The following is an 8,841-nucleotide window of genomic DNA, read 5'->3' on the forward strand; positions in this document are numbered from 1 at the left end:
AAAAAGAAAAGATTTTTTTTGTTTCTGTCCAGAGAGTCTTGGCACAAGGACAAAGATAACACCCTGAAAAATAACACGACAAGTGATTACAGTCTCTAGGGGGTATAATTAATAAAAAAGAATACAAATTAAATGCAAGCCACTGTGACAAAAGTGTAATTTGATATGGGCCATTCTCTACATCTAGTACACATCTCTGTCCTTTAACCAGATGTTGCTGCTACTACTGCTAATGCTTTTCCTTTTCCCCCTCCTGCCCCTCCTCCCTCTCCACTTCCTTCACTCCCCCCACATTTCTTTTTGAGACAAGGTCTCCCTCTGTAACCCAGCTGTCCTGAAAGTCATCAGGGAGCCAAGGATGACCAAAACACTCTTCCCGCTTCAGCTTAAGGAAATACAAGCTTTTAGTCCAATTTTTTTTCTATACACAGATCTACGATAAAAGTTTACTGTTTTAATTCAGCATTTAAGACTTAATAACAATAACTAATAATATATCATAACAATGATAATAATATAGTGTAGTAAGGCTGTTAGCATTTTAGTCCTTTTCACAGTCTCCTTTTCTGCTACGATCATATGAGTCACTCAGCATTCTTGCAGTGAATTCATTTTGACATTAAACAAAACTAGCTGTTACCACTTGTAACCAAGGACTGCTAAATGCTGTAATAGTCACTTTCCAAAATCAAATACAGTTTTAAACAAACAAATAAATGAGAAAAACCTAAAGATTGGAGGGTTTCTTTAAAATAGTTAAAATGTGCATACATTAAAAATACTAGGAAATAGCTTTCTCTCTCATCCAGCATAGCAGGCTGTTCAAAGGAAAGGACACGTGGAAGAAAATGGCCCTGGTCTCCATTCTCATGAAGAAACAGGAGGCCAAATAGGTGGTGAAAAACCTATTCGTTTGAGAAAAACCTAAGAGCTTCCTCTTTGGACAGGGCATCCAACCCCAAAGAGATCTCACATGCTTTGTCAAATGACGCTGCTAAATCAGGCTTCAGTGGAAAAGGGCCATCCTTTATAAGTAACTCAAAGTACCTCCTGCCATTAACCAGTTCACCCAGGCCATGAACCATCAAACAGCTACCCACCTGCTTAAGCTTGCCCACACATACAAGCCAGAGACAAGGCAGGAGAAGAAGCAAAAGCTTCTGGCCCGTGCTGACATGAAAGATGCAAGCAAAGGGGAATATCCTAACTAAGATACCTGTCCCTTGAGCAGGGGACAATACAGTCACCTCCTTGGAGAACAAGAAGGCTCAGCTGGTGACGACTGCCCATGATGTAGACCCCATTGAGCTGGTGGTTTTCCTACTTAACCTGTGTCGAAAGATGGGGGTCCCTACTGCATCAACAAGGGAAAACCCAGCTGGGGTAGCTGGTCCACAGGAAGACTTTTGCCACTGTTGCCTTCACCCAGGTTAACTCAGAAGACAAGGGTGCTCTGGTTAAGCTGGTGGAAGCTGTTAGCATCAATTACAATGACAGATACCATGAGATCTGTCGCCACTGGGGAGGCAACGTTCTGGGTCCTAAATCTGTGGCTCACATTACCAAGCTGGAAAAGGCAAAGGCTAAAGAACTCACCATTAAAGTGGGTTCTTACTGAGTTAAATTTACACTGCTAAGTTTTCTGTAAATAAATATATTACATTTTTTTAAATGCTGGGAAATATAAGGCAGGGGAAATGGCTCAATGGGGAAAGTGCTTATTGTGGAAGCATGAGGACCTGAGTTCAAATTCACAGCATCCAACTAAAAGGCACATTTGGAATTCCAGAGCTGGAGAAGTGGAAACAGGAGAATATCTTAGGCTTGCTGGTCAGCTAGTCTGGTGGAATTTGTAAGCTCCAGGTTTTCTGAAAGATTTGTCTCAAAAAATCCGGGGTAGAGAGTAATAGAGAACACCCTTAAGTCAATTCCACAAAAATGCCACCCCCCCAGAGAATGAACATACATACACACACACACACACACACACACACACACACACACACACACACGCAGAGAGAGAGAGAGAGAGAGAGAGAGAGAGAGAGAGAGAGAGAGAGAGAATGCAAAACTATTGGGAAATAAGCTAAGGTACACTTCACTGTCTGACCTGAATCTACTGAAACTACTGTGGTTTCGCTAAAAGGCAACTTGCTAGTCTTAGGGCAGTTCTAGAGCATGTTCCTCCATACATATGCAAGTGCAGAACATTTTTATGTCTACTTTATTTGTATTATTCTAGGCTTAAAATGTCCAAAAATATGGCTAACTTTTTTGTTTGGTTTTTGGGTTTTGGAGACAGTGTTTTTTCTGTATCTCTTGCTGTCCTCTACTCACTTGGTAGACCAGAGTGGTCTTAGACTCACAGAGATCTGCCTGCCTCTGCCTCCCCGAGTGCTGGGATCACAGGCATGTACCACTGTGCTTAGTCCTGTGTATCATTAGAAGATGCAACATATGGTTTTCAAAGAGTTTTGCAAAGAACAGGAACTAATGAAGCACCATCTATATGTATAAGAACCAGAAACATTTGGCTCACCAACAGTTCAAAGTCTTTCAATAGAAAGATGTTCTTCAAGTCTGAGTTCTAAGATTTGACCTGAAGTGCAGATGAAGATCACAAAAAGGAAGAAACTTTATATTCGAGACCTCCCCCAACAATACTGACTACTAGTTGGTTATCTACTTTGTGCAGAATACATCTGTGTTTTTTTTGTTTTGTTTAGTCTTTATTTGTTTGTTTGTTTTTTCTTTTGAAACAAAGAATTACTATGTAGCCAAGGCTGACCTTTTAATCCTTCTGCGTAAGCCTCCAGAGTGCTGAGATCATAGGTATGTGTTACCATGTCTGACTACATTTGATCTTTTTTTAAAAGAAAATCTTCTGGTAGTCTTATAAAATAGAATGTTTGAAGTGAAGTCTGTGGTGTGGCTTCCTAAAAATATTCCTCATTTACCTTCAAAGAGACATATAGGAATCAGCTGAGGGTTCCAACAGAAGACAACTGAATAAAGAAAGTATGATATACAGATGCAATGAAATATTATTCAGCCACAAAAATAGAAGGTATCTCTGTCATTTGCAGCAACATAAATGGGACTGGAAGGTATATATTACATAAAATAAACCAGACATGGAAAGACAAATAGTGCATGCTCTCATTTATAAGTGGAAGCTGTGTAAAAGAAGAAAGTGTGATGGTGATTACCTCTATGAAGGAAGCGTAGGAAAGACTGTAAATTGAGGATCAATAGTGTGCATCAAGACACATTTCTTGTGCTCTATGGCACACTAGTGTGATAATAGCTCATCTTAACATAAGGGATAACTTAGGAAGAGATAGAAAAGTTTGTAGGTTCAAATACAAGGATATGTATAGATAGATAGATAGATAGATAGATAGATAGATAGATAGATAGATAGATAGATAGATATAGATGTGGAAGTGTTAATTAACATAATTTGGCCATTATACACTGTATACCTGCATCAAATTATCACAATATACCACACAATATGTATAAGTCCTCAGTTTCAATTAAAAATGATATCTATTCATTAATGGTTTTCAGTGCTTACAATCCAACATATAGCTTCATGTAGTGCTAAGGCCATCACACTAGCAACAATGACCTCTTGCTTAGGGCTTACTATGCAAAGACAGCATTCAGTTTGGGCAGATTAGTCACATAAAGTGCAAAGTCACTTCACAGGCAGCAGAGATCTTACAACCAGCACAGCTGAATACTGTGGTCCTTGTCCAATTCCAGAATACTTAATGGTTACCAAGGGTCCAAATCTATGACTGTCCCTAAAGGATTTGCATTAAGATTTTTTATTCTAACAATTTATTATCTATTAAATTACCTATACAAGTGTAATTATTTTTTTCCTAAACTCATTAACATATACAAGCTTCTCTCATTATTAATATGGCTGCCAGAAATTTGTACACTTTCTTAGTCAAAGAAACAAATTTTGTTTTTAATGATCACATCCTATCTTCAACATCATTAACTGTTTCCTTCTGTTAGCATTACATTTTTTTTCATTTGTTCTTACTGTATCTTTTGTTCTTATTCTAACCTTTTTTTCTTTTTTGTACTCCACCCTTTTTTTTTTTCTTTCTTTAGGAGCAGGACTTCTTTTTGTAACTCACGCTTTACTCAGTTTTGTAGCCAAGTTGGTCTTGAACTCACAATTCTCATGCCTCTGCCTCCTGAGTCTCAGATTATAGGCACAAGCCACCAACTTTCCTTAAACTAGATTCTCAGCTCATGAATCTCTTATTCATTTGTATCTTACATAAACATTTATGGTTATAAATTCCCTTCAAAGTGTCATATTAAATACATTCACAACTGTTTATATATTATTTCCATTGTGATTCCACTCTATTTTCTTTATTTTACTCTTTAATGCTACCTGTATGCCATTGTATTTAGTATTTTTTTAAGAGAAATAAATCACACTGTCTTATATATTCTCAATTCATGCTTAAGGTCACAGGACTTTAAACCAATCAACTTAATTACATACTTTTTTCTTTTATCTTGATAATCTTGAGTCCTAATAACACTAGCTCATTAACATACTTTAAAAATTTCAAGTAACAACATTATTATTACTGCCAACAAATAGACTACTCCCTGAAGTCTAATGTTTATTTCTTGATCTTTTGATGTCTTGGATAATGTTCTTCATTGAATGTATAATCAAGAATGTATTTTAATGTCACACAGAATAATTATGCCATGTGTGTTTATACTATATAGTTAGGATTCCCTTCATATGACTAGTCAAAATTGACTGAATAAAATCTAAATCTGTTAAGTGACTCTTCTCTCTTTGTAAAAGATGATTTTAGAACATTTTAATTTCTATTAATTTCCCAAATTAGTAATTATTAACATTTTGCTGATTCAAATGTATCACTGATTATAGATGTACTTCTAGTTTATCTTCTCAAAAGAAGAAAAAATATACTGGCAATTAAGTCATGACATACCAGCATATAAGTCATATCCCAATTTTGGAAATACTACAAAAATTTTAAAGTGCATTTATAATCAGTTCAATAGACTATTACCATTGCTACTTGACATACTCTAGCTTTCCTTGGTTTTAACATGTCTTCCAAATTCTTTGTTCTCTGTTGTTAACAGTCACTCTTTTCCTTTGAGTTAAATTTACTTTATTCTCTTTCAATAGAATTTTTGTAGTTCTTGTAGAGGAATCTCTTAATAGCGAAAATTCATAACCGGGGCCCTACACAAAGTTTAAATGTTGAATGAAATTTAATCTTTTTCAGTTTTACTGGAGAATATGAATTTTTACCAGGTGCACATTGGTTTTAGCAGCATCTGTATGTTTCTTTTTTATATTAATTACAGTTTATTCACTTTTTATCTCAGCTGTAGCCCCCTTCTCTCCTCTTCTCACAATCCTACCCTCCCTCCCTCATCTCCTCCCAAGCCCTTCTCCAAGTCCACGATAAGAGAGGTCCTCCTCCCCTTCCATCCGACCCTAGCCTATCAGGTCTCATCAGAACTGGCTGCATTGTACTCCTCTGTGGCTTGACAAAGCTGCCCCCCCCCCAATCCAGAGACAGTCAAAGAGCTAGCCACTGAGTTCAGGTCAGAGTTAGTCCCTGTTCCTCTTACTAGGGAACTCACTAAGATGTTGAGCTGCCATGGGATACATCCAAGCAGGAGTTCTAGGTTATATCCATGAATGGTCTTTGGTTAGAGTATCATTCTCAGAAAAGACCACTGTGCCCAGATATTGTGGTTCTGTAGCTCTCCTTATGGAGCTTCTGTCCTCTTCAGGTCTTACTATCTTTTCCTTCTTTCCTAAAATTCCCTGCACTCTGCCCAAAGTTTGGTTATGAGTCTCATTATCTGATTTTATATACTTCTGGGTAGCATCTTTCAGAGGCCCTCTGTGGTAGGCTCCTATCCTGTTTTCTGTTTTCTCTCTCTTCCAATGTCTGTCCCGTTTGCCTTTCTGAGTGAGGATTGACCATCTTACCCAGGGTCTCCCTTCTAGCTCAGCTTCTTTAGGTGTACAGATTTTTGTAGGTCTAGCCTATATCCACTATCTAATATCCACTTACAAGTGAATATATACCATGTGTGTCTTTCTGTTTCTGGGATACCTCACTCAGGATGATCTTTTCTAGTTCCATCCATTTGCCTGCAAATTTCATGATTTCCTTGTTTTTAATAGCTGAGTAGTATTCCATTGTGTAAATATACCACAATTTCTGTATCCATTCCTCCATTGAGAAACATCTGGGTTGTTTCCAGGTTCTGGCTATTAGGAATCTGTATGTTTCTTGAGCTTTTACTAAGGACTCTGTATGCTTGTTTTACTTCTGATTTGTTTGTTTTTATTTTACCTTATTTTATTATTATTATTTAGAGGCTTATTTGTATCCTAATGTGTGTGTGTGTGTGTGTGTGTGAGAGAGAGAGAGAGAGAGAGAGAGAGAGAGAGAGAGAGAGAGAGAGAGGGGTAGATTTTGGTGGGTGGAGAAGTGTGGAGGAGCTGATGTAGGGAAAACCGTAATGAGAAGATATTGTATGCAGAAACAATTTAATTTTAGCTCATTGTATGTGTCGGCACCTTTGGAGGACTCATGTAACCTTGTCACCAGCACAACTGGGACTACATAATAAGTAGCCATGTCTAAGGGACCAGCAGCTGGCATTGATCTTGGCACCACCTACTTATCTAAATAATTGCCAAAGACCAGGGTAACTGAACCACACTAAGACATGTTGATTTTACTGGCTTATAATGATTAATTTGGAATGTTATGAAGAATCAGGATATGATGAACCACACAAAGACTGTTTTTGATGTCAAACATCTGGTCAGGTGTATGTTTGACAATGCCATTGTTTAGTGTGATATCAAGCCCTTCATGCTGATGAATGATGCAAGTAGGCCCAAGCTCCAGGCCCAAGAATACAAAGGAGAAACCATGCTTGCCTCAGTGTACTTAGAATTACCGATGAAACTGCTGTTTCTATGGTTTATGGTAGGAGCTGAAATGAGTAGGTTGATTTTTTTATTTGGAGAGGTGGTACTTTTGATGTCTCAAACTTACTATTGAGGATGGAAATTTTTTAGGTCAACTTTACAACTGGAGATACCTGCTTGGATAGAGAAGACTGACAATTGAGTGGTTAACCATTTTATTTCAGAGTTTAAATGCAAGCACCAGAGGGACATCAGTGAGAACAAGAGAGGTAACCAACATCTGTCCTGCTAAAGAATGACCTCAATGCACCCTCTCCTCCTGCAACCAGGCCAATGCAGACTGATTCTTCCTTATGAGGGAATCAACTTCTATACCTTTTTTACCTGTGCTCAATTTGAAGAATTGAATGCTGACCTGTTCTGTGACACTCCGAACCCTTAAAAAGGCCTTTGTGATGTCAAACTAGACATGTCATAGATCCATGATATTGTCCTGAAGGGTGTTTCTATCAGGATCCCCAAGATTCAGAAGCTTCTGCAAGATTTCTTCAATGAAAAAGAAGTGAATATAAGCATTCACCTTGATGAAGATGTTGCTTATGAAGCAGCCGTCCAGAAATCCATTTTATATGGAGACAATTAAGACTATGTTATGGATTTGCTACTTTTGGATGTCATGCTTCTTCCACTTGGTATTGAAACTGCTGATTTAGTCATGATTGTTGTCATCAAGCACAATGCTATCATTCATACCAAGCAAACTTAGATTATCACCACCTACTCTGACAACCAGCTGGGTGTGCTTTTTCAAGTATGTGAAGGTGAACAACCTGCTTGGAAAGTTTGTACTCATAGGCATACCTCCAGCATCCTATGGCATGCCTCAAATTGAAATCACATTTGAAATTGATACCAATGGCATGCTCAATTTTTCTGCTGTAGATAAGATTACCAGAAAGGAGAACAAAATCACCATCACCAGTGGATGACAAGGGCCACTTGAGAAAGGAGGATATTGAGTATATAGTTTATGAAGCTGAGAAGAATAAAGCTGAACCTGAAAAGTAGAAAGATGAGGTATCACCCAAGAATTCACTGAATACTTATGCAGTCAACAGAAAGCAACAGCCAAAGATGAGAAACTCCTAGGCAAGATCAATGATGAGGCCAAACAGAATATTCTAGACAAGCATGAAAAAAATCATCAGTTGGCTGGATAAGAATCAAACTGTAAAGAAGGACTGGAGAAAGTATGTAGTCTCATCATTGTTCCATCATCACTAGGCTGTACCAGAGGGCCAGTAACATGCCAGGAAGAATGCTTGGGGGCTTCCCTGGTGGAGCCCTCTTCCTAGTGGTGCTTCTTCAGGACCAACCACCAAAGAGATTGATTAAATCAATCACAGAAACAATGTAGCATTTTTTCCCACTGGGAACTATTTGAAGGACCCAAATTTAGCAAGTTCAAAGTTAAGCTGCTACAATAAATTACTGGGTCATTCTCAATACTTGAACACAGAACATATGCACAGGGAGAGGAAATAGAACACCAAACTTTATAAACACTGTATCCTAAGTGTAAAATGCAATGTCCAAAATTATTTAAAATTGGCCAAAAATGTATTTTTTAGTTGAAAACAAAAAGCAATTCAACATACATGAAAGTAGAAAATTTTAAACCATTTAAGTAAGGTATATTTTGTACAGTAAAATTGTCGAAGAATTAAGTTCACATGCTGAGGAACTTGTACGTATCGATAAGACATTATAACTGCCACCTGGTGTCTTAAAATGTTTGTAAATGTCATTGAATGTTAGTTTGAAGCTATTCTCCCCTCTAGATGTAATGATGT

The 8,841-nt window shown here is 37.7% G+C and overlaps 1 pseudogene; it reads left to right on the forward strand.

The window, feature by feature from the left end:
- LOC129670937 (heat shock cognate 71 kDa protein-like) overlaps window positions 1-8,383 on the forward strand; it is a 33,737-nt pseudogene extending 25,354 nt beyond the window's left edge.
- The last annotated feature ends 458 nt before the right edge of the window (window positions 8,384-8,841 follow it).

The sequence above is a fragment of the Psammomys obesus genome, unplaced genomic scaffold (assembly GCF_907164565.1).
Source record: "Psammomys obesus unplaced genomic scaffold, mPsaObe1.curated_primary_1811, whole genome shotgun sequence".
NCBI lineage: Eukaryota > Metazoa > Chordata > Mammalia > Rodentia > Muridae > Psammomys > Psammomys obesus.